The sequence below is a fragment of the Jaculus jaculus genome, chromosome X (genome assembly GCF_020740685.1).
Source record: "Jaculus jaculus isolate mJacJac1 chromosome X, mJacJac1.mat.Y.cur, whole genome shotgun sequence".
In the NCBI taxonomy this organism is placed as follows: Eukaryota; Metazoa; Chordata; class Mammalia; order Rodentia; family Dipodidae; genus Jaculus; species Jaculus jaculus.
The window spans coordinates 110,352,981-110,362,240 of record NC_059125.1 but is presented as its reverse complement, the minus strand read 5'-3'; the positions used below and the strand labels follow the sequence as shown (position 1 = coordinate 110,362,240).

The window sequence follows — 9,260 nt, the reverse complement described above, 5'->3', positions numbered from 1 at the left end:
TCTGACCCATCTCTGTAGCCCAGGAAAATGTTTTATTGGTTCTTAAAGATAAATGCCTAGCACTAAGAAGAAGTCAATAAAGAAAAACAGGCTTAAATTAAAGCAGTTTATGTACTTTTTTACATAATTTGAATGACTGTACAAATCTCTTTGGCGTATTGGGGCATTCTTTCAAAAATGGAAGACTGTATAAATATAAAATAAGATTTGCTGAACGGAAAGTGAGACGGTGCGCACTGTCTTGCAGCGAAATCTTCCGGAATAATGTCACGTCAGTTCTGTTTGGAAAAAGGAAACCCCCAAAATAGGATTGAGGAAGATTCAAAAGGTCGGGCTGTTATTTCCTAACGTTATGACCAAGCCACCCCTCATTATAGTCACTCCAACAACCCCAGTGACCTTTGGAAGGATGGGCTGCAGCAGTCCCAGCCTGAGACACCAGAGTCTGCCCTGAATGGAGCTGCAGCCCGGGCATTCTATGAGGCTCTATTTGCAGATGAGAGCATTGCCTTTAAACCCTAGAGATCTACTTCTGAGCCTGCCCGGGAGAGAAAGAAAAAAGGAAGATTGAGGGAGGCTGCAGCAGGAGTGGCAGCAGGAGTATCATAACAAAGGAGATCCCGTGAAACCAAGAACAAGATGACCTAGTGGATCCTGAAAGCAACCCGGGATGGGGACCTGGCAGAACCTCGAAGGCTGTTGGAGGCAGGGACAGCTAGACAAACTATCAATGCCAGGGGTACCTTCTGGTGGAACCCCCTCATGTGTGCTGCTTGGGCAGGCCAGGGGGCTGCTGTGCACTATGTGTTGGACCGCGGGGGGTGGGGGACCTGTCTGGGTGGGAGTCTGCGAGCTGGGTGGCAAGGAAGCTGTGCGGCTGTCTGAAGAAGCAGGCTTCCCCTTCCTGAGGGGGCGCGCATGGTCAGAGAGTCACAGAGACAAGGAGCCCAGAGAACCGGTCCTTCTCGTCCTCCCCCCAGTTCTACCAGACTTGTGGCTCCCACTTTGAACACTCCAACCACTGCACATCTACTGCTGTCACCTTCCAGGGGTCCCTGATCCCCCAACCTTCCCCTTGGAGTGCCCACCTCCAGCCCTGGCTTCAAGTTATTGTTAAGGAGGGTGTGCTGGGAGCCAAGAATGGGACTGGGACCTCAGGGTGAAGGCCGTGTCAACCCTATACCCACTGTGCTCAAGAGGGACCAGGAAGGGTTAGGCTATTGATCAGCACCCCAGCCCCGAATCACACACTTCTCAGCTCGGGACACCCAGCTATGTCTGAGAGAGAGAGGGTCCCTCGGGTCACTACACTGAAGAGGAAGAACAGAAGAGGGAGGAGAAGGACAGGACCTGGGAATGAGATCTGAGGACGTATATGAACCTTGAACTCTGACTTTGGTGGAGTCTGGCCTGTCTGCTGCTGAAGTCTGAACTTGGACCTCTGAGTTGGGCACTTTAACATCTACTTCCTGGGATCTGCCCAGGTGTAAACCCCTCAGGTTTCAGTCATTGGATACTGCTTTTGGGAAAGAAGGACTGAGAGTTGAGAAATAAATTAGCCTCCTCAAAAGAAGATATATACATATATATAAAGATAAAATGCATATATAACTTAAGATATACTTTCAAAGTAAGTTTTCAGAAGATTCCGAATTTCTAAAACTTGGTTTATCCTTGAATTTATTTCTGTGCTGGGATTGAATCCAAGAACTTATGCTGTGTTACTGAGTTACATTCCCAACTTGCCCATGAAATTTTGTCCACTGCTCTGGAACTTCCTAGCCAACTGCATGACACTTTTCTACGGTGTGAGACATCAAACTGGAGGAATGCAGAGGAGAAAGATGAGGAGGATTCAAGCCCATGGCTTCAATTGTTATGAAATGAATCTTTGAGAAATGTGAAATTATTGAATTAATGGGTTAATTATCACTATTAAGAGTTTCTGGGCAAGTTAAGCATAAAAGCTACAGGTGAGAATGGTCCTTCTTCCTTCGGGCTGCACGCTCTATTTAGAATAGCATGCAGGTTCATGAAGGAAGCACATGGAGAATGAAGAGATACAGGAATTACCCCCTTACCAGCCAAGTGTGTCAAATATCTTCACTACTGGAAAAGTTGGTTTCAACATGTGATAACACTAGCTCTCACTATGCTCATGTAGGGTGCTGTTGGCATTATGTACACTACCTTTGTAGCCTAAGCTTTGTTCAAACCTTTGTTCTTTCAACAACCATGTTCTTATACACCAGGTCTTCAACCAAGTGCTTGGAATAAACAAGTAAAAAAAATCCCTTCTAGCTTGATATTGGAGAGTGGGCTTATGTTTGGGTATGGTTCTGACTTGTTTCCCAGCTCCAGCTATGGCGAAACAAGCAAGGGTGATGTTTTCCTGTGAACCGGATACCAGCACAAAGGGGAGGGAGAACAACGCAGAGAAAAATCAACTCCTACCAAATCAGAGAGCCAAAGCCTCAGAGGCCCCCAACACCTCAGCACTGAAGCAGACCAAAAATGAACCCAACATGGCTCAGGGAAATTTTGCGGAAGAGGGGGCGGAAAGAATGTCAGAGTCACATGTTGGGTCATGATATGCAGAGACATTTATCGTACCAATAACTGTGGGCTAACTCCACAATGCACGACCCATTTACATCAACAAGGAGTGTCCAATGGGAGGGGGTATGTCATGGATGAGCCTAAACAATGGTACCAAACTGCCTGTATTTGCAGAAAAGAAAACTAATAAATTAAATTTTAAAAATCCCTTCTAATACCCACAACCTTACAATACAATTTATTTCAATGAACAATTTCTTTCCCATTTTGTCTTGCCTGAAGAGAGTTGCTAGAACAAGGAAGTAAATGAAGAGGAAATAAAGTGAGGTTCTCAGCTGGGCGTGGTGGCTCACGCCTTTAATCCCAGCACTTCGGATGCAGAGGTAGGAGGATCGCCATGAGTTCGAGGCCAACCTGAGGCTACATAGTTAATTCCAGGTCAGCCTGAGCCAGAGTGAGACCCTACCTCAAAAGAAAAAAAGATGAGCATTCTCTAGAGAGTTCTCTTCTTCTAGGAGAGAGGAAGGAAAACATCTTTTTGAATCCACAGTAGACTCCAGGCTATTAAAAGGCTTATGGTAGTAAAGTATTGCCACTTTGTCACTGGCAGAGTTCCCCCTGTCCCTTTCTCTACCTCCTTCTTTTGCCCTTCCTCTCCCTCTCTTGCCTTATTTTAGCTTTCAGCAATCCATCTTTGCTTTTGTCCTTGTTACTGTTTTTATAACTTGTACGAGACAGACTAAAATAACAAATGTATTTTCCACATATGACATATTCAAGTGATAGACATACCATGGCCATCATTGGTCTCAAGGACCAGACAGTTCAAATGATTAGATAAACAACATGTGGATCATGTGGACAGATCAAGGTAATAATGTGGCTGGTTGTCAGAAGGATGACCTAGATGACAGAGTCAATTGTGCTTCAGGTTTACAGAGACTTAGAGTATATTACTATTCCAAATGGACATAGGGAACCAAGTGTTTCTGACTATATGTTTCCAAACTAAGAAATAAAAATGAATGAAATTTTTGTGAAATATATTGCACCTAATTCATTTTGAAAGATTTTGGATGCATCCATCTATTTTTAGCCACATAATTTAGTCATAGACCACAATGATTTAAAACACAAGCCCTTGTGATGAAAGTATATACATTGACCAGTGGAATAGAACAAGACGACAGCCTGGCACTAAAGCTGTATATCTAAAGCTTACTGATTTTTGGAAAAGGTGCTAAGAACACACATTGAAGAAAGATGGCCTTTTTACTAAATGGTATTAGGGGAAATGTATTGTCATATGCAGAAAAATAAATGTAGATGTCCTATCTCTCACCAAGGATTAATTGAAAACATATCAAAATTTAAATGTAAAACCTGTCAGTATGAAACTAATTTAAAAAAAAAAACATGAAAGGGGCTGGAGAGATGGCTTAGCAGTTAAGATGATTGCCTTCAAAACCAATGGACCCAGGTTCAATTCCCCAGGACCCATGTAAGCCAGATGCACAAGGTGACGTATATGTCTGGAGTTCGTTTGCACTGGCTAGAGGCCCTGGCATGCCCCCTCCCCCATCTGCCTCTTTATCTCTCTCTCTCAAATCACTAATAACAACAATAAAATTTTAAAAAAACATAAAAGGCTCCAGAACATTTGGATGGGTATCAATTTTTAAACAAGACCCCAAAAGCCCAGAAGTCAAAAATAAATATACACAAATGGGATTATATAAGACTAAACAGCTTCTGCACACCAAACAAAACAATAGAGAAGACATACAAGCCATAGAATGAGAGAAAATATTTTCAAGTTATAAATCCAAGAACAAAAATAAAAATAAAGCTTACCATCTAATCCAAAAATTCCACTACTGTGTATATAACAAAAGGAAGCAAAATCAATAGTTGAAGAGGCATTTTCACTCTAATGTCCCTTACAACCCTAGTCACACTATCCAAGAAACAAAGTAGGTGTCCATCACCAGATGAATGGATATAGAAAATGTACTGCTTATAGACTATGAAATAGTAATCAGCCACCAAAACAGGGTTAAATCTCTTTTTATCAATAACACTAATGGAACTGGAGATCATTATATTAAGTGAAATAAGCCAGACACACAAGGGCAAGTATCGCATGATCTCATTTGTGTGAGAATATAAAAGGGTTGAGCTCACAGAACTTGAGAGTAGCATGTTGGTTTCCAGAAGCTTGGTAATATGGGAAGGTGAGGAAAGGTTAAAAAAATGATAATGTTTGAGGAGACAGCTATGTTTAACCTGATTTAAATATGATATGATATGATATATGATATATGATATGATATGATATGATATATATATTTAATATTTTTAAATATGATGTGGCATATATGTTACCCCATTGATATGTGTCATTTTTACGTTTTTACACAGCAATCCAATAAACTTTAAAGACTGTAGATTCCACCCTGGAACTGTTCACTGCCAACCACAGTCACCCCTACCATGTTCTTCAGCATGCCATCAATGGAAGCCCTTGGGGTGCATCTCCTTCAAGCTATTTATAGACAAAGTTCCAAAGACAACAGAAAACTTTTGTACTCCAAGCACTGTACAGAAAGGATTTGGTGATCAGATCTCCTGCTTTTACAGAATTATTCTGAGATTCATGTACCAGGGTGGTGATGTCACATGCCACAGTGACACGGGTGGCAAGTCCATCTCTGAGGAGAAATTTCATGAGGAGAACTTCATCTGAAACATGCATGTCTATGGGAAATGCTAAACCAAACACAGGTGTTTACAGTTTTTAGTCTCATTGCCAAAATTGAGTGGCTGGATGGCAAGCATGTGATCTTTGAGACAATGAAAATTGGCATGAGTATCATGAAAGCCCTTGAGCAATAGGTCCAGGAATAGTAGGACCATTAAGAAGATTACCATGGCTGATTGTAGCTAATTCTACTCCATTTTGTCTATCTGAACCCCCAGATCACTCTTTTTGTACCTCAGAAGAGTACCCTGCAACCCATCTGCTCCCTATATCCTGCAATCTTTGGGCTCTCACTGTAGTTCTTTGGGCTCCATATTTTCCTTTTGCCCTTCAAAGTCTAACTGGATTGCAAATCTAAACAGCAAAAACTTAAAACTCTGGTCCTGGAGGCAAATCTAGGTTTGGTCTCTGTTCTACCATTAACTAGGCTATGTGACCTCTGATAAATTACTTCACATCATGGTGTTCCTGTTCCTTTGGCTGGATATTGTAAAGATTATATGATATAATGGACATAAGGAAATTAGAACAATCTCTAGAATGTCATATAGTTAATTAACACTGGCCATTTTGGTTAAATCACTGTTCTCATTAACATCTCAGAAACAAGACAACTAAGTCATTGATGGACTATTTTATTCTGTGTCGTTCACTTTTTACCAAAACAAGATATATGCAGTGTGGCATAATATACTGACAGCATAAATAAAATATTTTTAGGGATTCAAGTGGTTTATGCCTAGCCTTCTGCGACTTTAAAACAGTAAGTACCACTTCACAGGTAGTTGTGATTAACATGTAGAATTCAAGTATGTAGAGTGTAAGGCACCCCAAGAATTTTTTTTCTTGGGGCAATGCAAATACATGTCTATTCACCTCAGGGAGTGCAAAAATTAGACCAAAGCACAACTGCACCAAAGCCAGTTTGGTGAACCAATAAGTTTATAGCAGTTACTTACTTACAGAGCAGGGTGAGGAGTTGCTTACAGGAGCAATGGATGACCCCAAACCGCCACACAACCAAGAAGTCTCATCTCATCCTGGATGACGACCTCCCCATAACTACTTAGGTGGAGCTGGCTATTTCTGATTACCCCTGCAGGTACCGTCAGGGGGGAGGGCTTACTTACAGAGCAAGGACACACCAAAGCAATGGCACTATCTAGAATTCTGGATGACAACCTCCCAATAGCCACTTTGTCAAGCTTGCCTTCTAAGATGCCCTTCCCTCACCCGCAGGGTGTAAGCCTCACTTACAGAGCATGGACAACTCAAAGGCAGCTGCATCACTGGAAAGCCCACCCCAGCATAGGTGACAGCTCGTGCTAGCTGCATCTCGGGAGCACACTGCACCACCTGCTGGCAGCTTGGCTGGTAGGCGAGTCTCTCCAGGCATTTGTTTTCCCTTTATGGAACCTGATGGTGGAATCTTGCAGTGTTTTTCCCAAACCTGGTGACTTCCTGAGTCTCCTGAGCTTCCCATAGGAAAGAGTATTTCAATTTGGAGGAAACTGCTATACAACAGGGCAGGCACCAAGTAAATCGTAGCATTCATGAACTTCATTGCTACTGCTGCCACTGCTGTACTTCTTATCCTGGCAGTGTTTAAAATTAATAATGAGAGTCATTATGATTAGGCATAATAATTATTGTTATTAATTATCTAAATATGTCTCAGCTACTGTTCTGATCAAGCTCTGTGGATGCTAAACAAAGAACTGAATTACAATGTGGCCTAGGGCACCCGAATCTGAATGTGAGCTCTTCCCCTTCGTTAGTGTAGGATGCAGACAAGAATATACACACATTTTTACAGCACTCCATTCCTTCTTTCTCCCCATATATACTGCACCCTAAAATCCATCTACAACTATGGAACCTGAGTTACATTTAAGTTTGTGTTGTCACCTGACCAAGTCAAAAAGGCCACTCCCCCAGTACCTTCGCCCCAAGATGAAATTCAGACCTCACTTGAAAAGTGGAAGCAAACATTCAACATTGCTTTTGACGGGGGCCTTCTTTCAATGAAATCCCCACTGTGAGCTGTCTTCCCCATTCCGTTTTTCTGAAGGGGAAAAGGACCTCTTTTAGAACATAAGAAAATATGATGTGTGAAAAACAAAAATAAAACAAAATCTGGCCTAGGGGGAAAAAAGTATCTGAATAAATTTGACTGAAAGATATAGTTTACACAGACAATATATTAGATAGGTAGGTAGATAGATAAGAAAGAAAGAAAGAAAGAAAGAAAGAAAGAAAGAAAGAAAGAAAGAAAGAAAGAAAGAAAGAAAGAAAGGAAGGAAGGAAGGAAGGAAGGAAGGAAGGAAGGAAGGAAGGAAGGAAGGAAGGAAGGAAGGAAGGAAGGAAGGAAGACAGATAATAGATATATAAATGCATATACTGATGAGATTATGCTACTCACTTGTTTGTAAGTACCAAAGGCTGTTCCTCTCAATATAGCTTAGAGGGCCCTATATCATGTCTTCTGTGGATCCCCCTTTTCTACTATCCTACCCAGACACTGTCACCACTGCCACTACTCAGACATCATTTTCCACTTCTTTCTTCCAGATTGCTACAGTTCAGTCACGCTGACACTCCTGGTATGCCTCCCATTGGACAGGCACACACTGCCCTCAAGGCCTTCACAAATGCTCTCCTCACTACATGGAATACCCTTTTCCCAAATGACCCCACGGACCTACTCGCTTACTCCCTTACTCCCTTCATATCTCTGTGCAAATGTCATCTAATGAAACAGGACTTCCCATGCCTCTCTAACTAAAATTCTACTTTTGTTTTTTCACCACTGTCCCTATTTCCACTTACCCCGATACATACACACATGTGGACATCATATTGTGGTTACTGAGTTTCCTCTCATACAACAATTACCTCTTCAACCAAGAATTTCGTCTCTTTGGGAAATAGATGTATCTTAAATTCTAAAAGCAAATCTGACACAAAAGAGGAGCACAAAAAATATTTGTTGAAGGCTGGTTGTATAAAAATTCTTGCTCTTAGCCAGTCCCCAGACAGTTAGCTTGTCTGGTGCCAGAAGGTGTTACATGAGCTACTGGGGGGAAATGGCCAACATCTGTTCAAGCAACTCATGGTCTAAGCTACTCAGCAGCAAGCAATCTGACGTGATGCTCACATGAGTTCAATAGTGGACACAGCCATGGTGACTAACCAGCTGCTCTTGGATTGGCTAACAGATTTGCTCAGTGGAATGGAACCCATAACTGGAACTGGGAAACAAGTCAGAATCATGTCTAACAAATGAGTTCATTCTCTAATATCAAGCTCCCACAAATCTTGGGCTGCAAGAGGGTCTACACCTATTAAATTGTCTCTAAATTAATAATGGTATCCCATTTATCTGGTGCTGACTTCACTCTCCACTGCAGAATCTGCTTCTCTTTGTCAAGTGGACGCAGGACCTGAGGAGAGAATCAGCCCATTGCACTTCACCAGGGCCCAACTGAAACCATAGAGGAATTGGGGAAATGAGCAAGAGTGCTGTTTTCTTGGTGAACCTGATATTAGCACAAGGGTGAAGGAGATAGACACAGAGAACACTCATCTCTTACCAAACCAGATATCCAGAGACACAGAGGCTCCCAAGACCTCATCACTGAAGTACACCTAAAACGAACCCAACATGGCTCAGGGAAATTCACGGTAGAGGGGGTGGAAAGATTGCTACAGCTACAAGTTCAGACATTACACACAGAGACATTGCCTCTTCCCCATAACTGATGACTACCCCCACAACACACAACCCACAATCCCCATGGGGATAATTGGCATCTCCAACAAGGAGGGTCTCTTTGGAGGGGGGACAGGGATGAGGGTAAAGATGGTACCAACATGTGCTATTTACACACGGAGTATGTACATATCCAATAAAGAAAAAAATGGGTATAAAAATTTGCTC

The 9,260-nt window shown here is 42.1% G+C and overlaps 1 pseudogene; it reads left to right on the top strand.

Moving 5' to 3' along the window:
• The first annotated feature begins 352 nt into the window (after positions 1-352).
• On the top strand, positions 353-1,393 carry LOC101598880 (annotated as a pseudogene).
• The last annotated feature ends 7,867 nt before the right edge of the window (positions 1,394-9,260 follow it).